Source organism: Meriones unguiculatus, chromosome 16, assembly GCF_030254825.1.
Source record: "Meriones unguiculatus strain TT.TT164.6M chromosome 16, Bangor_MerUng_6.1, whole genome shotgun sequence".
NCBI classification, from domain to species: domain Eukaryota; kingdom Metazoa; phylum Chordata; class Mammalia; order Rodentia; family Muridae; genus Meriones; species Meriones unguiculatus.
In genome coordinates this window covers 39194299-39215781 of record NC_083363.1, presented here as the reverse complement: position 1 = coordinate 39215781, position 21483 = coordinate 39194299, and the positions used below count along the sequence as shown (strand labels likewise).

The window sequence follows — 21483 nt, the reverse complement described above, 5'->3', positions numbered from 1 at the left end:
TTTTGTCTGGGGTGTGAGCAGGACTTACTTGTGTCATTTCTAGAGCAAACATTTGATTACCAATGTTGTCCTCTGACAAATGTACTCTTCGCTCAGCTGGGGTACCCGGCATTGTATTCTAACGCCTGCTCGAGAACTGTGGGTATCAGAGTGTGGACAATGACAGTAGAGAGAAGGGGTCTTGGCAACCAGTAATGAACATAAAATATAGCAAGACCAAACAAACACAATAAGGTTCTGTTGAGAGGCTACTGGGACCAGGGGTTTGGTGTTGAATGAATGGGCCTATCTAGGTGGATAGTGTCATTATGCTCATTTTCAGACAGACCCAGTAAACATGATTCCACAGCCAGCAGTGACTGAGTCGGGGTGCAAGCTGCCACCCGCTGGAGTCCACGCACTTAATGTTTACTAAGTAATACTGCCTTCCAGCATGGTATGGTAGTTGGTATCAGTAACACAATGATGAATATGACATGCATACACTGCTTGAATTTACACTCTGTCCAGAGAGATCAGTTCAAGATATGCCAACAAGCAGTAAACAGTAGAGATTGGGACACTGTCAGATCCAAAGAACACTTAACAGACTTCCATCTGCCTTCATTGTCTCATGCAATTTTTTTAAAAAAAAATAAGAAACATTTGTAGTTACAGCAATTATTATTTCAAATGGATTCTAGCCTCATGGACATGAGCTTACAGGTCTAGTTCTATATCTTTTCATTTTTAAAAATTTGCTTTTAATTATGCATTGGTGGCAGGGTGGTGTTAAAGGTCAGAAGGAGGCAAATTCCCTGGAGCTGGAATTACCGGCAGCTGTAAGCCACCCAGTGTGGATGCTGGGAACTGAGCTTGGGGTCATGCAAAAGCAGTGTGGACTCCTAACCACTGAACCATCTCTCCAGGTCCATGTGTTGTACTTCTCATAAAGGGACCATCTCAAAGCACTCTGGGAATCCAGAGGGATACTGATATTGAGAGTCACGCAGTTTTCACTCAGCTTGACTGCTTTGAGCCTGTTCCTTTTTATTTTTATTTTTGAGTAAACAAACAGTGGTCTAGTCTGATATCGCAGACATGATGAAGACATCATAAAGAACTCTCCAAGATTATCTTCTATGGGTGAGACTATAGTTGGTAGGGGGCAACATGGAAATGCAATACTTTGTCTAGAGGTGCAGTCTATTGTCCCCTGTCTGCATTCTAGGCTATGGAAAAATCTCTAAAACCTGAGGCTCTTTTTGGAACTCATTTTGAAACCAAGCTTCATTTGACCTAATTCACTTAAATCTGAGCAGAGCAGAGGTGAATCGCTTTCCCTGTGAATATTCATGTTTTTCTCTGCAGCAGCTTTCCTCTTTTTAAATACAAGAAGCTGCCATTACATAACGGGTAGCACCGTATTAAATGTCTACACCCCAAAATTTGAATCCCAAACGCATCAGGGCCCAAGGATTTCAAACAGTAGAGCTGTAAGATATAAAATAGAAGCTACCAGGCTGGAGAGATGGCTCAGTAGTTTAGACCATTTGATGTTCTTCCAGAGGACAGTAGTTCATTTCCCAACACCCACACTGGGTACCTCACAACCTACTGACAGCACAAAGGTCCTAACACTCACAGAGAGCAACTAGAGAAACCAAGAACATTAAGCTCACTGAGTTGTCTTTTTAAGGAAAAAGAGGTATACCTTGTTTTCTGTCCACAAGACCGGGACTGGAGGTAGTGCTAGCAGCTAGAGTCTAGAGAGGCCAGCCCAACAGTGGAGTCTACTGTAGCAAGCCTGGGCCTTGAATCTGTAGGTTTAGACCAGGGATTTTAGTCTTTTGGAGCTTGGGGCCACAGGAGCATACCTCAAACCTGGGGCTACAGGGACTGACAGATTATTGGATAGAGGGTACCAGCCTGATGACAGGGCTGTAGGGGTTATGCTTGTTGGAAATAAAACACATGTTGAAGCCAACATGCTCCCCTGTATATGCATATTACTGACGTGGATGACCTCCAGACAGATTCTCACATAACTGTAGTTTTCTCCGACACTGGCCTTGATGCAATCTTCCTCGTGCTGTTCCCAGCCTTTTTTTGTGAAAAGCTTCTGGCAGATGGTCTGGTATGGATCCATAGGAGAGTCCTTTAGTCCAAAACGTAGATAGTTACTGTCACATGCCATTCACTTGGAGAGCTCGTACTATAAACGGCTTGGATAAGTCGCCCACATATTGTTCTCACTCTCACCTTCATACTGAAGTCTAATTTGAATAATTTTTTATATTTTCAGCTCATCTTCTTGTGCTGATACACTCAGGCGTTTAGCCAACGTTTAACTGAACATGCAGTTAAAATGGTGACCAAAGACACCTCAGATTTCCCCAGCATTCACTTACCATTTGGAAATACAGGAAAGGTTCGAAGGTCTTTTACCCTTGAAACCCAGCTCAGGGCCCTCTGTTCCTTCCTTCCCCTAAATTCAAGTCTGGAAAATAGTCTCTAGAAATAAAATTGGCTATATCAGAGTGAAATTTCCAGTTAAACAATATAAGACAGAACTCGCACCATTCAACAGCGCGACTCAAGTGGAAGGCAACTGTGATGAACCTGCATCGTGACCTTGCTTTGCAAGGGTGCTTCAAACAGGCATTCTCGAATAACTGTTGTAAACACAGTATAAAGTGTTTGGGATTTCTAGACAAGACTGACTCATTAAGACCACAATCTGGGTGTGGTCTTAAATTTAGGAGTATGTTGAACACATGGATTGGCAAAAATTCCTTCAGGAAAAGAACAGTGCGTGCACAGGAGCTGAAGTCTACAACGTAGAAGGCTCTAGAAAGCATGCAATAGAGATGACTTAAGGCTGGGCGACAAGCTCACAGGAAGGGCATGTAGCAAAGGGTTACCTGCGATGGTTATCTACTGGGAGAGCATCCCTGGAAAATAAGGAGGATATGAACTATAGAGGCTGGAGTGGGAACTACCAGCTAAATGTCATCATCAAATAGTGCCGCAAAGGACTTATTGAAGGGATGGTGAAGGACTTTCACTCTTTTGTCCTGTATACTTTTTTTCCTTGTGGGTAGGAGTGACATTTATTTACAGTGGTTTGTTATTGTTGGGGCCATTTAAACTGCGACAGGACAGTGGGTGTCATTGTCCTCAGCATGGAGTCCTGTTTTCTTTCTCCTCTGGATGGTGCTTGGGAATCTAATGAGTTGCAACTAATCACCTGCCAGATGAGAGGCCCAGTGTGGGGCAGATTTGAAAGCCACTGCGGGACCTTCCCTGCCACCTTAACCTTTATTGAAATGACTAGAATGTTCCAGAGGCATATTTAGTGTCTTGCTTCTCTGTGGTGCTGAGTGACCCCCTGTAGCCCAAAAGGCTGGCAATCTACTTCCAATGTCCCACGTATAATGGTGGCAGCGGGAAGAACTAAACCTTATACCGACAGTTGAGGACACCTTGTTTTTGTGCCAAAGAGTAGGTAAGCATGTATCCACTTGGGGAAATAGACACTGAGTTCCATTTAGCTTCTGATGATGTTAAAAGACCTGGAATCCTGGACCCCATTCTACTGTAGTGGTTTGTTTTGGTTTGTTTGTTTGTTTTTAACTATAGCGCTTGCAATCCTTTTCATACGATTTATATAAGATCTACTTTGAAGCCTACTCTGTAGCTCATGAAAAGGTGCCTGAATGGGCTGCAGTAATGAGTGTAGGCTTCCTGGGGAGAAGAAGGAGGGTTGGTGAAGGTGGACCCTGTCCTCTGGGCTATGTGCCTGCTCCCCCAAGCCAAGGACAGGATGGGTGAGCAGCTGGAGGGCACACTTGATTTCTTTCTCTATTTTTCTGAGACCAAGATATTCTGAGAAGTGCACAAGAGACAAAGAGTGGGTTAATTGTTCACCAGTCAGTTTTTTTCAAGACTCACAGATTTAAAGATGAATTCTTAAGTTACATCATCAAAGAGAATTGGTTCTTTCAGAGGCAGCATCAGAGATGGAGCCCAGGGGAAGGCCGAGCTTTGCGGGTATTTTCCTTGCTCTCAGTAGCTGAAGATAGTGGGCCTTCCTCCTGCCTTTCTTGGGTTCCTTCTTGCTGGCCTCTATTTTGTTGTACTGGAAGCCCTGACCCCACCTAGTGATTATCAAAGAAAATCAGACACGTTAACTAAAAGCTATAATACTCTGCTAAGAAGACTGAAGCAGGAGGATTGCCATGAGTTCCAAACCAGCTTAAGATACATAGTAAGACCCTGTCTCAACATTCCTCCCCCACAACAAATCAACAGAAGAAACAAAACTCCAGGGTAGCCATCCTGCAGGCCTGATATTTAGCTCAGTGGATAAATGGTATCAATGCAAATGGGCTGAGTACCACGCCTTGATACCTAGAAATCCACATGGGGAGAGCAACACCCGTGGGTTCTCCTCTGACCTCCACATGCTCATGGCATGCTCCTGTTCACATGCTCACAGATCACATGACAGCATTAGGAGGCCCCCACTCAGCTCCACTAGGGTGTCGTCGCTCACCCAGTATTGTTGCTTGTATAACCTTGGAGAGGGGCCTGGTGAATCCTTCTAGCTTTGTGAGCTTCCTGTGCCCGGTGGGTTTTCTTGAGTTTCCAGAGGGAATTTAATGAGTCTCCTTCCTCCTCCCAGGAGGAAATGTTTTAACTCAGAGAAAGTAGACATGCAGCAACAGCATCGAGCTTACACTATACCATTTCCTAAGCCTTGTCCAGGCACATGCTAAAGTATGCAGGCTAAAAACCCAGGGAAGGCCAGTGACTGAAATATGCTGCTGTGCTGGTTAGGGTTTTAGTTAGTTAGTTTGGTTTGGTTTTTTCAAGATGGAGTTTCTCTGTGTAGTCCTGGCTGTCCTCTGTAGACCAGGCTGGCCTCAAACTCAGAGATCCATCTGCCTCTGCCTCCCAAATGCTAGAATTAAGGCATGGTGCCCCCGTCACTACTGCCTGGTTGTACTGGTTAGTTTTCATGTCAACTTAACATAATCAAGAGTCATCTCTGGAAAGCATCCTAATACAGCATTATCTAGATCAGGTTGACCTGCGGGTCTGCGGGTCGCTCCGTGGGGGATTGTCTTGACTCTTTGTTAACATGGGAGGACCCAGTTCACTGTGGGTGGCACCCTTCTCTGGTTTGAGGCCCCAGACTGTGTAAGAGTAGAGAAAGCTCGCTGAGCACACCCCTATAAAGCGAGCAAAGATGTGCATATTCTCTTTGCTCTTGGCTGTGGTTGGGATGTAACCATATAGTTGAGTTCCTGGCCTTGACTTCCCTACATCTGGTCGCTTCATGGTCCTACTGCCTCACGACAGTGGAGCAGCCCCAAACCAGGGCTGCTGCTCTTGCTGTTGTGCTAGAGAGAGTGCATGTTTTTTTTTCCCTTGTTTAGTGTTGTCCTCAGAGGAGACCAACCATTACCTTCCTCAGTCCAACTAGCTGCCAGGCTTGTTGATTGTTGACACTCCTTCCTAGGAGGAGGGAGTGTTCAGGGTCATTGGACCCACAGCAAATATTCCAGCCACTTCTCCGAGGCATTTGTATGCAATTTTGTCCTAATTATGTGTGGGCTTGGGTACTGGGGGAGTGCTAGGGTATGTAGGCTGGGAAGATTAGGGAAGAGGACTTTGTCTATGTAGCTACAGAGCCACCATGATCCATGTCTGCTGAAGTCTTCCTAGTACAGCTACTCTGGGGTCATCGATGTGCCTGTTGGAATCCTTCACCCATGCCCTTAAGGAAGCCCAATAAACCCATTGATTCTTCGGGTAAACTTTGATGGACTCATACTTTGCTTTGTCACTGAGACATTAGAAGTAGATGTAGGGTAAGCATTGACCTTACCCCAGGGAGAAAATTCTGGCAACACTTGTCTTCAGCAGTACCATGCATGTGGATCACAGTCACTTGTGGTGAGGTCGGATGAAACCTCCCAGGCCCTCATTTGTAATCAACACTCCTCTCCTTCCTCCCAGGCCCTATTCTGAGGAGGATGACTGATGAGTAAGGGTGTCAGGGGGATGTCACTACCTTTAACTTTGGGTGTCTCCAAGCCCCCCAACAACTGACCCAAAGGACAGGACAGGCTCTGCGTATTGTGTAAGTGACCTGCACTCCCTCTCTTTCCCCTGCAGCTGTAATGTTTTGCTTTCCTCAGAAGGTGAGCTGTGAGCTTGCTTATTTTAAACCTGCAACCTGTGAGGAGAAAGGGGTGTTCTTTGACAGCATTGCATCACTGGAGCCTCTAGGTGTTGAGTCATCAGTATTTTTAGGCAGCACCATGCTTTTTTTGGTTGTTCTAAGAATAGCCTCTGTGTCTGGACTCTACCGAATGTCACCCCAGTAAGGATTCTGTCACCACTCTGCAGTTGGGACAGAATGCATTCTCCAAACCCACAGCCAGCCCTCAGTAGAACTTCACCGTTTCGGGTTTTCTGTGGTCAAGAAAAGGCCTTCATCAGGGGCTGCCTTTTAATGTTGATCAGTCCTTTGCCACACGTCCTGACTGCTGTGGACAGTGTGGCTAATGAGTATTCACAAGAGCAGAGGACCTGTGTTTGGTTCCCAGCACCCACATCAGATAGCCCACAGCTGGCTGCAAGTCAAGCTCTAGAGGGATCCAATGCCTTTGGCCTCCACAGGCAGCTGCACCTGTGCATAAACTCACACATATACACACAATTAAAAGTAAAAATAAAACTTAGACAAACAAACAAACAGAACAAGGTAAGGACCCCTCCATCCTAAGGGTCCTTTCGTGTCTGCAGTTAAAGTCCACTCGGTGTTAGAAACTTTAATTAGTGCCTTTACTCTGTTTGCAAACTTCCCAAGGCACACCATGTGTGCCATGCTATGTGTCCCATGGTTTAAATGACTTGAGGTCCCCGATGTTAGGACCATGAGGTGAAAGGTGATGCTGTTGAATTTTATGCCAAGTAACTCTTAAAACAGTCCAAATAAATGCTGTCACAGGCTATTAAGCTAAATAATCGCATAAACTGTAAATTAAACCATCCTGGAACTTGATGACAGAGCAGTAAAACCGAAGATCCATCCAGCTGTATGGTTCAGAGCGAGGCTGGTTTTCCCATTGCCTGTTCAGTGCTAAGGCCTAAATGCGGTCGACGTATTTTATGTGACACTTGAGAGCTCTGAGGAGTCCTAACGATTTGTGACGACAGCCAAGTGCTTTTCCTGCCGTGGCAGCTGCTTGGAACAAAATGAGGCAGTTGTTTGATATTACACTAGAGTGTCCCTTTTATGTCTTGAGGTGACAGAGGAACTGTCATATGACCTACCCAGAGTGGCTGGAAGGGTGAGAGCATTCTGGGAAAAGAGAGGAGCACTTTGAGCCACTTATGCCATGTACTAGTTGATTCTACTTTTGATTATTGATTTTTTTTTAAACAAAATGTTTTATTTCTTTTTTTTTTCTAATTGAATGTGTGTGCATGTAAGCTCAGGTTCCTGAAGAGGCCAGAAGGGAGTATCAGATCCCCTGGAGCAGAAGATACAGGCGGTTGTGAGCTGCCAAACCTGGTTGCTGGGAACTGATGTTGGGTCCTCTGGAAGAGCAGTACTTGGTCATAATCACTGAGCCACCTTTCCAGTCTCTGCATTAGCTTTTGCCAAAAGCACAATCCTTCTTCCTGTAGGGGTCATTCTGTCTCTAGGGAAATGGTGGCATTAAGGGAAGGGGTTCTAATACATGAGTTCAAGTTCAAAATTAAATTCTACTTCCCATTCGTTGTGTGATCATAGGTAGTTCATTTAAGTTCTCCAGATCTTATGTTTAAATATTCCTGCAAGGTTGATTGACTGGTGTGTGTGTGTATGTGTGTGTGTGTAGTGTGTATGTGTGTGTGTTTGTATAGTGTGCATGGAGGTATGTGGGACGAGCTTACATGTGTAATTATGCATATATGCTGGCCAGTTGACAATAGACACTTCTACCTTATAGATTGAAATAGAGCAACTATAAATACCAAGCCCAAACAAATGGCATTATGGGCTGTTAAACTAAATAAGCATTTAAATTGAAAATTAAACCGTGGAACTTGATGTGAGAGCAATAAAACGGAAGATCCACCAGCCTAGAAATAAAATTCTATGGTGCAGGGTGAGACTGGTTTTTCCCATTGCCTACTTAATGCACGACCCAAATGTGATTGATGTATTTTACGTGACACTGGAGAGTTTTGAGGCGTCCTAATGACTTGTGAGGAACTCAGAGCTCATTGATTGAAGCTTACTGATGCACTGATTCAACCCTTCTCGGTATTCAGCTTGCCCTAGGCATTCTCTGTCTCTACCTTCTGGAATTACAAGTAGGTCGCCGTACCCACCCAGAATTTACATGGATTCTGGTCTTACTCCAGTCCTCATGCCTGTCCTGAATGCAAATGCTTCCTCCTGGATCAAGTCACTGCCCCACCAAGATTGCTGATATTTAGCTCCTGAAAATGTCTCATTTCCTTTGAGGTGAGAGATTAGTTTTTGCACCAGCGCTTCATAGGGTTGTTGTCATATGCTTGTTTGAGGCTGCAGGGAGAGGAGGCACAGCTCCCACTGATGTTCCCAGCAGCTAGAGTTTTAGGGACCCTAACACAGGCCAAACAGGATCCCTGGTTTCCTCACTGAAACTTGCAGGACTAACTGGCACAGTGAAGCAGAGAGGAGGGATTTACTAAGGATGCTTTAATATGAACTTTTGCATGAGGATTATAAGACAAAGACAAGCTCTGAAGAAAGTAAGGCACACTCAAGGGTGGGCCTTGGCTCCTCTAGGCTTTCTGATCGGTGGTTCTGACGGCACCTGGTAGGACTACCAAGCATCAGGTGAAAGTCTTGCTCACAGGATACAGGATGGTAACTTATTGTTCCTGTAAACAGTTTCATTTGAGATTCTCAGGTAAGGTCTGGGGAAAGAAACAAGGCCCTGTCCAAGGTCACATTCATTCAAGCCTCAAGCCTGGGTTATGCTGTTATGCTGATTTTTGATATAAGGTATCTATGAAATTATGCTGTCAGCCTTAAAACAAACGTTGCTAATTGTGTGGCATTTCTGCTTCTCAGCCGGCGAGGAGTTTCGGTGAGAGTCTGAAGGCAGGCTCTTTTGTCTGTCATATCTCTATGATTTTTCTGTCTACTTATCCTGCCTTGTCCTCAGAAAATGTCACATATTTCCTCAGCGCACCGAGGCGTTCACAATCCTCTGCCCTCATTCCTCAGCACTCATCGGTGGACAGTTTCCTTTAAGTGGAATGCATAGTTTGAGCTCCTGGGGCCAAAGGAGGGCTCAGTGCTTAAGAGTGTGAAAGACAAATGAAGAATAATCTTGGTTTTGCAGAGAGGAGCATGCTAACAATGCAAAAGGAGGTTGGCAAGGCGATTTCTTTTTGTATAAACAAGTGTGCCAGAACCCAAACAAGCTCTCCAGGGCAGGAAGTTTATTTGATTTTGATTCTAACACAGGTGTTATCTGTGTCTTTCCCCTGCCGGATGGCATCTGACCTTATAGTCTTTCGCAATTGGCTAGTATTAAAAGAGTAAGCACAAAGCAATGAAGGAAAGTGGAAAGAAACTGGCCTCCGCAAGCCACCAAGCCCTGAAATTGCAGTGGGACCTTTGCATAGACAGAAGCTGGACCAGTTGGGAGAGACTTTAAAAATTAACATGATAGTTCTAGAAATTGGGTATTTTTATGGAATATCAGCTCTCAAAAGGCTCACTCTCTTTAATAGAAAGCAAATAAACAAACAGGAATTTCTCACACTTGCTATCCTTGCAGAGGGCCTGGATTTCATTCCAAACACCCACATCTTGGCAGGGCATAATTGCCAGTAACTCCAGATTCAGGGGATCCAATGCCCTCTTCTGGTCTCTGTGGGTACTACATGCATGTGGTGCACATACAGAGAAACACACACACACACACACACACACACACACACACACACACACTTTTTTTTTTTTTTTAAGATGGGCTTCAGCCATTTGGCAATTTATGTATCTTCTTCATGCAACATTTATGTTTCCTGAGAACTTCTGCCACAGTCAGAACAATTTGTTTTAAAGTTTTCTGAACAAGCGTGTGAGTCCCACCCTCCTGTTCTAGTGTGTTGACCTCTGATTCCGTTTCTATTAGAAAACTGGATTGGTTGAGCAAACCTTCACTGTGGGCAATTCAAGACATTTTAGTTCTTAATTTTGGAAAAGAAAAATCTGAATGCAAGAGGCTTTTCATCACTGGTGTCCCGTCCTTGCCAATAGCAAACTGTAAGTATCTGCTCCTCGTGACAGGCCCTTTAAATGGATCCGGTGACTGCACAAATGCTATCTGTTCCATTAGAAAGTGAAGGCAGATGAAAGCCGAGCCTTGGAACAACCAGATAATAGTTTTTCATTTTTGTTAAGTACCTAAGAGCTCTACACAGAGGCTCCAAACACTTTCCACCACCTATCCTCTGAGGAAAATAGTGGTCTCAGCAGCTCAGCCAAAGGCTGGTGTCAAGTGACTTTTCTCTGGGAGAAAATGTAAAGGGGATTTGAGAGTGAGCCATAACTCTAATATTCTTAATATTTCCTATGATTAAAGATGTGATTTCAAGAAATTGTTCTTGTTCTTGTTGGGGGAATGGGAGGGAAGGATAAAAGGGGGGTGGGAAGGAGAGAGAGAGAGAGCATGAACGTTGAAGTCAGGACTTCAGGCTCTGCCCATTGAACTCTCTCTCCCATCCATTGAATCACTCTCAAGATGATCCTAGGTAGCCAGTATGGACAGGATGAAAGTGAATCCAGGGGATGCAACCTTTTCAAATGTCTTTCGGCACAGGTAGTTATACTAATTATTGCTTTGCCCAAAGTGTAAGAACATTTTGATCTATTAATATATAAAAATGTCATCATTAATAAGTAATTCATCACTGTGAAACATGTTTAATTGTCAGGCAGTTTGCTGACAGAAACAGTCCTAATATGGGGGGTGAGTGTCCTGGAAACTCACACCGAAGCTCATACTCTGGAACACCAGATATTTAATGCCGATGGTTGTGGGCATGGAGCCTCCTGGTGCTCCATAGGATGACTAGCTTGCTTGTGGCCGCCTCTGTGCCCTAAAGGGTGTGTAGGTACCATCCTTGTCCTCTATGCCTGCATGCCATGGTCACACCATTTCACAATAATCAAAAATGTCCCCAGACATTGCCCGAGTCTCTGGCCTCCTTGATAAATAAGAGGCTGGATATGTCTTCTCTACCTAATCTAGAACTTCACGTTACTGGCTATGCTGCGGAACTCAGGTGTCACAGTGTGTGCCCCAAGCCAGGTCCAGCCACCCATCCTCAATAAGCCACCTTGAAGATTTTAAATTAATAGAGAAAAGCAAAAAGGGAGGTTGGTTCAATGTGGTGACACTGGGAAAATGGACAAAGAAGTCAAGTGAATGAATCCCTCAGGTCTGTCTTTGGGGCCCTGAAATCAAAGTTTTAATAGAGGATCCAGAATACACACATCTAGGAAGTCCGGTTAGTGGGTCTCCTTGTCTGGGCTGGGCTTGAGTCCCAACCTGTAAGGTAGTCGAAAAAGTAGTTACAACTATGTGAAATCTTCTTCCTGAAGACACATTTTCCCTCTGGCTGGCCTGGTACCCCTTCCTTCTCCCATTATGAGATTCCCAGGGAAGTTCCCATTTATATGGGGACCACTGTTTGAACAGTCTGAGAGTCAGACTGAGAGCATAAATGTCCCATTAGAATCTCTTTGTTTCTGCCTGCTGGTAACAGTTAGAAATAGCAGGAGGGACCACAAGAAGCGTCACTAAAGAGATTCACTTATAAAGCTTCAACTCAGTTAGGTACATTTGAGAGACAAGCAGTGTGTATATGTGTGTATTGTTGTTAGTGGGAGTGAGTTATACCTGTGTTCCCACTGATATGGAGACCCGGAGGTCAGTCTTAGTATCCATCCTCAGAAGCCACCAATTTTGAGATAGGGTCTCTTACTAGGACCTGGGGACTCTCCAACTAGGCTAGGCTGGCCCACCTGATAGTGTCAAGAATCTGGCTGTATCCACCTCCCTAGTGTTGGGATTGCATGAACACACCACTATAAGCTGAGGGAATTTATGAAATATTTGGTTATTCCGGCACTCAGTCAATGTGGTTAATATTCTGTGTTCCAGGAATAACAGCCACCTTGTCGGGTACGTCCTCTGAACAAGGCCTGAAGGGAGACTGTGCCGCATCCCCTGCTCACATGCATGCTGGCCAGCTGGTAGGAATTTCGGAGTCCTAAAGATAAACCAGTGAGCATGAGAGAACCACGTGGAAGTCCTAGATTAGCTTTGTATAAACAGACCGCTTTATCAGGGCCATTTTATGGTTACACCTAGTATGTGATGATGTGGCTTCTCACTAGCTCAGCTACCATGAGCAGCACGTCACATGGCCTGAAGCCAGCCATCAAAGTGCTGATACCAGAAAAGTGAGCAAACTCCTCTAAGGCAGGCATATTAGTCACCTGCCACCATCACTGCCACGCACCAGGATGCCAGGCTTGTGGTGTTCAGGCCAACATAAATTTTTATCTGAATTTGGTAATGGAATTATTTTTCCATGCACCTATATGGAAGGGTATGAATCTGTGATCCCAGCATTTGAGGGACAGAGAAGGCTGAATCCCTAGAGCTCATTTGCTAGCCAATCTTGCTCAGTCAGTGAATTCCAGGTTCAGTGAGAGAGCTGGCATACATGCAAACACACACATACACACACACACAGAAAGAGAGAGAGACCTGTGGCCTCCACATGTATACAGACATGAACACATCAGAACATGTACTACACCACACAAAGACATGTATATGTATGATAATATTTTTAAAATAACACAGGGATAATTTTGTTCAAAACTATTCCCGTTCTGAGATTTATAGTGAATGGTTGCAGTGACGATTGTACATCTTTATCATCTACCTATCTATCTATCTATCTATCTATCTATCTATCTATCTATCTATCTATCTATCTCTATCTACCTACCTATCTCTCATTTATCTATTATCTATTTATTTATCACTTATCTGTCTACCTATCTTTCTCTCTCTCTCTCTCTCTCTCTCTCTCTCTATATATATATATATATATATATATATATATATATATACTTTTTCTCTTACTTTCTTATCTATGACTAGCTGGTCAAGCCTCCCCAATAAGCTGTATATCACAGTGAGTGAAGAATTTTGACTTGTGAATATCTTTAGTGTCTATTAATTTAGATTTATTTGCTCATTATGGTTTTAGTTAAGAGTCCAGGAACACACTGGCAACATTTTTTGGCAATTGTTGCTTTTTGTGTTTTACTCTTAGAGAAAACAACCATTTCTAAAGTTGTTTCTGGCCATTGATAAAGCTTTTGGAAGGAATAGAATCAGATCATGACACTAAAACTCATACAAAAGTTACTCTGGCAAGTCCTGGCCCAAACTCATGCACAATGCAGTCAGGTTGCAAGTGCAGCTTATCACTACGTTGCATCTTAGCACATGGCCAATGCTCTTAGCTGTGGGAGGACCCAAAGCCCCCTCGAGCAACTTCTCCAATACATTTCTCAAAGTGAAAAAAGGTAAAGGGCTGAAGATACGGCTCAGTGACTGGGTGCCAGGCCTTGGGTTAGATCTCCAATCCTGAAAAAAAAAAGAAAAAGAGGGGTCCAGGGAATGGGGGAGGCATGTTTAATTTCCTTGGAGGAAGATAGAGGAGCAAAGTCCTCCAGCAAGAGATCTTGCTGTGAGCCCTCTGACTCAGCTGTAATATTATTTTCCACTTTTGTCTTCCAATGTCTGGTCTTCTCCCTATTTAATTTTGAACCAAATTGCTGTGACTTCATTATTTGAATGTACAGACATGTGCTGCTTAAAATTCAGTGTCAATAGATTTTCCCCATTTTATTGGGAAGTGAACTAAGACTAATCTCATCCTGTGAAAGCCGTGCTAAGCCCACTGTTCACTGTCAGGATTTCCAGCTGTGTAAACCTGGGCAGAGCATAGCTTTTCTCTATAATTCTAATTTTTGAGTAAGTGTTGGGTCAAAATTAAGGGAGGCAACTTAACACATACCTTGTTCAAACATGTGAACACTTTCATGGTGCACATGGGGACCTAGAGGAGAGATTGAAAGATGTCACATGATCATTTGGTCATGTGATCATTTGGGTGGTTCCTAGGAACAAATGTTTCTGTATTGCTCTAACCCTGAGGCATATGTGAGACATTGAAACACCTTCAGTCTTATGTGACTGACTGATGACAAGCCAGGACTAGGCATTCACTTTGTTTTTCCTTAAATGACTCCAGCTAAGATTGATAGGTGTCAGTGATTACTTTAGTACAATGCAATGGTCTTTTATTTTTAAAATGTTTACTTTGTACTTTTACATTTTCAACTTTTGCCAATTTTAATATGTAGTTAATATACAAATATTTGACCATATTTTATCCTTTACTCTTTATTATTATTTTTTTCAATACATCCTAACCTCAGTTGCTCCTCCCTCTTCTTTTCTCAGCTCCTTCCCCTACTCCCCTCTCCAGCAGACTCACTCCTCCTCTGTTTCCCCTCAGAAAAGAGTGGGCCTCCCAGGGATATGAATCGAACACAGCATAACAAGTTAGTAAGACTAGGCATGTACCCTTATATCAAGGCCGGGGGAGGCAATCCAGTAGAAAGAAAAGGGTCCCAAGAGCAAGCAAGAGAGTCAGAGACAGTCTTTGCCTTAACCGTTAGGAGTTCCACAGGAACGGCAAGCTACACAACATCCGTGCAGAGGACCTAGCTCAGACTCATGCAGGCTCCCTCACAGTCGCTTCAGTCTCCGAGTCCATGTTCACTGATTCTGTTTAGCTGATTCTGTGGGCTTTGTTCTGCTGGCATCCTCAACCCCTCTGGCTCCACCAATTATTCCTTTCCCTTGGTCTGGGGAGATGGGTTAATGGTTGAGAGAGCACAGCTGTTCTTCCAGAGGAACTGGGTTCAATTCCCAGCATGGCAGCTCACAATCTACTTTTAATTTTTTAACATCTCATGTGGGTGACATATGTGTATATGCATTATAGGCATGCCCATATGGTGTGCACGTGGAGGTCAGAGGACAACCTTGGGTCCTTGCCTTCCACTTCATTTGAGGCAGGGCAGCTTGTTGTTGCCTCTGCATTTACTAAGATAGCTGGCCAGCAAGCTTCCAGGCTCTTCCTCCCTTCTCTCTCAGGAGCTCTGGGCTTAGAGATATGCTGGCACACCTTGCTTTTTACAGTTCTGGGCTTCCAAACCCCAGCCTTTCAGGCTTGCAGAGTAGGCCCTCCACTCACTAAGCCAATTCCCAGCCTGCTGTTTTCCTTCCTAGAGGTTTTCATCAGCATTTCAGTGCCGGCCATGCTTCTTAAAATGCAGTGCTCTCCCCAGACCGAAGGGTGTGGTGCTGGGAAGCTAGGCGAGGCAGAGAGTGATGTCCTTTAGTTCTTGCTTGAACTTCCCAGCACAAGTCCCTCTCAGGATTCCTCCTGCTTCCATAGTCGGCCGTCTTCATTCGTTAATTATTTACAGCAGCCATATTCTTTTCTGCTAGAGATCGCTTTCCTGATTGACGGCATCTGGGGCTCACTATACAAAAATATTCTAAAGGCTGCATCTGGGAAGAATCACTCTTTTTCCTTTTTCTTCCTCTCTTAATTTTTAATAACCCTTAGAACCTGCAGCTAATAGCCTCTCAAAAGGTGCTGGGATTTTTCTATCGCACACCCCTTTGAAGAAACCCGTCGTTTGTTTCTCAGTGAGAATATATAAAAGTGAAGTCATGCCTGTTGGGTGATGGCGGCTCTGAATCTAAACACCATGAGAAGGCAAGTTTTAAACTCAAATTAAGGGGAAGAAGGAGGAGGCCTGAGTGCTGTGAATGTGAGTATGTTTTCCCTCAAATATCATCTCCATCTTTATCTTGCCCTAACCAACTTTACCAGAACTGTAGTTGCTGGCTATACACTATGAAGCTGTGTGCCTCTGGGGCCTTGGTGTTTTTGTCTGCAAGCATCTGCCATTGACAGGCCCATCCCTACCTGTCCCGTGACAGCCCCAGACTTTGTTAGTCCCTTGGCTGCGTGCTCCCACAGGTCCCTCTCTCTATCTTTTGGGTGCTCACCACCAGTGATTTCTTTCTTCACGTGGTTTTTAGGCAAGCACTGTATCTTGGACACCATAGCCCAAGAGCAGGAACACATACCATTCCCTGTACCCTAGCATAGCTCTGGTCTGGCATGCCCCTTCGCTGAGGAAATGGGTATACGATACCTTCCAGCGGTTCCTTTTGTTCCTTCTTGTACCAATGAAAGCATTTCACCTCCAGCCTGTCTAGTTCTTGCAGGAATTAAAATGTCGACTAACTTCTGACTAATCCTCAGTATAACAAGGGAACTCTGGGGGGCACTTCACAGCCTACTACAAATGTATGTGACTTAGTTCCATCAGCCCTTCCAGCAAATGGCTGAGAGAAAAGAAGCGCAGCTCTGCAGTAGTTTATTGATACCAACAGAGGTCCAGTGTCATTGAAACTAGGATCCACAGATTTTTGACTCCAGATACAGATGTCTGTATGGTTGTGCCATGGGGCCTCTCGGCTGGCTTGTCCGGAGTAAAACCCACAGACGTGACTGAGTCTGCTCGTTTACATTCGTTCACGGTAACAGACGCACTTGTTCTGTGGAAACCTCTTCTACACTCCCCATCTTCCCTGTCACTGAGACAGAGTGGTTCATTTTTGAAAACCATCATGTGGACCAGAACGATGGCTTCTGCCTAGTCAGCTAAGCTGAGTTCCGCCCCTGGAGCCCACCTGATGGCAAGGGAGTGCTGACTCCTGCAAATTGTCCTCTGACAGACAGTCACCAGTGCACCATCAACCTCTGCTTTCCCAGCTCAGGGCTGTGTGGCGTCTGCACACCCAGCTTCTTACCTTGCTGCTGGGCATCCAAACGCAGGTCCCCATGTTTGTGTAGGAGCCATTTCCCCAACTCCCATCAAGCGGTCTCTTGAGGATGGGAAGAAAGCATGGGGAAAAAGGTTAACTGAGTCAGCAGTAGAAGGAATAACCAGCTCAAATGCTTTGTGAGGGCAAAACTAGGCAAAAGTCTCTCACAGAGGTCCTAGAACCTTAGCCACAATGAAGGGAGTAGGTGGCTATTGAAAGAGAAGTCGCCCTCTTCTATCTTTCAGGCCAGGGATGAAAGATCCTTTCCTGGAAAAGTCTAAGCCATTGCTTCACAGAAAAGCCCAGACAAACCATTTGATCATCCCTTTAGTCAACAAATAGGTCTTGAGCTCCAACTATGTTTTTGTCATTGTTGAAGCTATTATGAGCGAGATGTAAACTGTATCATCATCCACAGAGCTTTTGAGAGACAGAGAGAGAGAGAGAGAAAGGCAGAGACAAAATGAACACATGAAGAAACACAATACAGTTTTCTTTTAAACCTTTTCAAAGGTCCATCTTATTTTCTGCCTGGGTGTTTTGCCTCCATGCATGCCTGTGCACCCCTCACAGTGGAACTGGGAGGGGCAGGAACCTTCCTACCCTAACGTTGCCATTCGTCAGGGCATTTTTAATAGCAACAGAAATGAAACCAGAACACCCTGGCTTTAATTAATTTATTTTTCTCTTCCAATTTGTTGCATGACAGTTCACTGAGGAGGAACATGAGGTGTTGGCTTTATGCTTTAGGGTGTTTTTCCTTTCCTTTCCCTCTTCCTTCCTCCCCTTCTCACTTTTCCTTCCTTTCCCTTTCAGACCAAGGGCTTCCACTTAGCAGTGCTTACCAGGATCTATACACTCCATGCCCCTGCTCCACGCTTCTTTCCCACGCTGATGAATTAAAGTAGTTAGCGGCAGAGGTAACAAATTTTTCTTACCTGTTAGAAAACCGCTCGAAGATGAAATGAATTACATTTTAGATAAAATTGAAAAAAATATATATTTTGCTCACAAGGAGGAGAAAGCTTTGTGCTTAGAAACGACTATTACAGGGATCCAAAATTAAAACTTAGGAAAGGCCTTGTCAGCATAGTGGAATGCAATTAGGGAGTTATTTTATGGATGTTTAGGAACACTGGAGAATTTCATCCATTTAAAGTAGCATTAAAATAACAATAAAATTCGGTGAGAAGGAAATATGGCACACCTTTGAAAGAAGTAATCTGTCTCCAGCTGAGCCAGCCTGGGACTTAGAGAGCAGCAAAGGAGCAGAGGAGAAATGACAAATGCACACTTTTAGGCAGAGAAGTAATTTTGTTTCAAGGATGTCTGTGCTCCTTAAGACCAAGAATTGAGGTTCTGATAGATACTTGTTTTTATTTTATTTTAATTTTTAGCAAGCATACAAATGACTTAACCATTTTGTTTATATTATCTAAGAATAAATCTTTATACTTCACATAATTCACATAGTAATTTAGTATTTTCCTTTTTTTGTATTTTTATTTTACAATTTATTCATTGTATTTCCCAACTGCAGCCCCTCCCTCAACTCCTCCCAGTCCCATCCTCCCTTCCCCTTTCCTTACTCCACTGAAAGGGGGAGTTCTCCCCTGCCATCTGCCCATAGCTTATCAAGTCTCATCAGGGCTGCCTGGATCCTCTTCCTCTATGGCCTGGCAAGGCTGCATTTCCAGGGACAAGTGATCAAAGAGCAGGCAACCCAGTTCATGACAATAGAAAAATAAGCAAGAAGAGTCTCTCGAAGCAGTGAGACTATATATAAATATAGATATAAATGCCTTTTCATATTTCCTTCCTTCCCTCTCCCATCTCCTCCTCCCTCCTCCTTCTTCTTCTTCTTCTGTTGGTTTTTTGAGACAGGGTTTCTCTGTGAAGCTTTGGCTGTCCTGGATTCACTTTGTAGACCAGGCTGGCCTCAAACTCACATCAAACTCACAGAGATCCGCCTGCCTCTGCTTCCCAGAGTGCGTTCACCAAGGCTTTTTTTTTTTTTAGGTGTATGCTTAAAATACACATTTTCATAAGCACACCCTGTCAGAGTACTCTCCACATGGGTTGCCAAGTTGCAGGCACCTGTGAGGCCAGCCACACTGCTAGAACCTTTTACCAATTTCACTTACATTTTCCAAAAAGGACACAGAATTGTGTAGAAGCTGCGAGGTATGTGAGAGGACTACTCCCCTGAGTACTAATTGCACAGTCTTGTGTTTGAAATTTTTCCTTTAATATTCAAGATGGCAACTGAATGCTAATATACTCCATTTCCCTCCAAAATCCCTCCAGTGTCATCAATAATATTCCAAGCACAGTGGGTCCATAGACCAGAGTTTGAAAGTAGAGACTTGTGACACAGGAGGAATAATCGTGAATGAGCTGCTGATATCTGATGCCTGGAAGGTTGGGAATTGCTTACATGGCCTTCGGAACTTACCTTTCCTTTCAGGTATCAGTACTTGATATGTGTCCTGTGACCATTGGCTCCTGGGTTTCCTATCAGTACTCCCAGAATCAGAGCTGCCTGCCTGTGAACACTCTTTTTGACTCTGGTTATCCCTACATCCCCAGAGCTGAGAGCAGAAGCCAGAAGGGCTCCCACTATGCATTCACTGAATGCATTGGTTCAAATCTGAATATTACTACTCACTTGCTGTGTGCACCACCTATGATATCCCAGGATCTGTGTGTGTGTGTGTGAGAGAGAGAGAGAGAAAGAGAGAGAGAGAGAGAGAGAGAGAGAGAAAGAAAGACAACTAAAGTTCTCCCATATGAACGGCTGGCCCACTGCCTTGGTCTGCTCTTCATCTGAGGAACTGTTCTTCTCTTGGCTCTAGGTTACAGCAGCAGTAGGAGTGCGGGATGGATCACGCCTGAGGAGTTTGGTGTGGAGAGACCACCTATCTCACTCAGAAAGAAAGGAAAAAGTTCCAGCTCAAATCTAGCTTTGGGAAGGCCGAGATCAGACAGGAAGCACCGAGAGTGGGCGGAGAAGCTGAATCTGGGTCAGGCACAGGGAATCTCCATGCTTGTTTGGTGTCCTTTGCTGGAGAGGCAGATGTTATAGTGATTAAGAAGGGGGTGTTGAGGCTGGAGAGACGGCTCAGCATTTCAGAATACACACTGCTTTTTCTAGAGGACCCCAGTTCAGTTCCCACATGATGGCTCACTAACACCTGTTGTTCCAGGGGATCTGATAGCTCCTCTCTCCTCCCAGGGCATTAGACATGCACATGGTACATGGACATACATCCAGGCAAAACACCCATACACATATCATAGTCATTTTTAAGACAGAGCATATATGATTAGAGTTGAGGAGGGGAGGGGGGTGAATTTTAGTTTTTCCACTTGCTCACTCTATAACCTTCAAGGAGCTGCAGAACCTGCCTGTGTTTGACTTTGCTCATGTGTAAAGTGATCCTTTGGGATCAATTTGAAGTGAATCGGACATGCACCCCCTTTAAATGCTTGTACTTAGTAAGTTGGGTATAAGTCAATGAGTGAACAATAATGTGTGCATGCATTTTGTGGGGTGTTGTGTTTGTGGCAGTCAGAGGACAGCCGTGGATGGTGGTCCTTGGGTTGCGTTATAACTTTTGATCTCTCTCTTACCTGGGACTTCACCAAATAGAGCAGGCTAGTTAGCCTGTGAGCTTTCAGGGACCCACCTCCCTTTCGCATCTGATCCTTGCTGGGCTGGCAGGCACACACTGCTTTGCCTAGCCTTTGGCATGGGTTTGAGATCCAAATCCAAACACACGTGAGACAGATACCTTGCTGACTGAGCCATCTTTTCAGACCCACATTGTTTTCTCTTCAGAAGAAACTGTTGGGGTTTAATAAAAGCTGATGGAGAGAAAAAGGGATGAATCATGGCTGCCAGAGAGATGGCCCAGCAGTTAAGAACGAGATGGCTTTACAGAGGAGCTGGATTCAATTCCCCCCACCCCATGTTGGGTGGCTCACAGCTACCTGTAACTGCACCTCCAGGGGAATCTAACACTCTCTTCTGGCCTCTTCAGGCACTCATACTTGTGAGAACACATTTACACACAGACAGGTCTTCATATAGACAATTAATCAATAAAACAAATCTTTAAAGAAGAAAGAGGGATTGTCTTTAGTAAGAAGAGGAAGCCTGTCCTCATTTTTGTTTTGTTCTACACACTTGGGAAGTGTTCTTGAAGTCTGTGGGCTTAGTCCATCCACTGTAACTGCCAGCATGAATTATGAATTTACATAAGCCACTTAACTTTTTGGGCCTCAGTTTCCTCATTTGGAAATAAAAAAAAGAGGCAACATAAATGACTTTCACTTCCTAGGGTGACTCTGGGATCGATTGAACTGTCTAGAAATATCAGGATTCCCTGAAATGGAATTAGGAATCTGGATAGATAGGCAGTCATTATCC

General features: G+C 44.3%; 1 protein-coding gene across 1 annotated transcript in view; it reads left to right on the top strand.

Moving 5' to 3' along the window:
- Positions 1-21483, top strand: part of Rcan2 (regulator of calcineurin 2) — a 212208-nt gene that overhangs the window by 33481 nt on the left and 157244 nt on the right. The gene's annotated exons all lie outside the window — the stretch shown is intronic.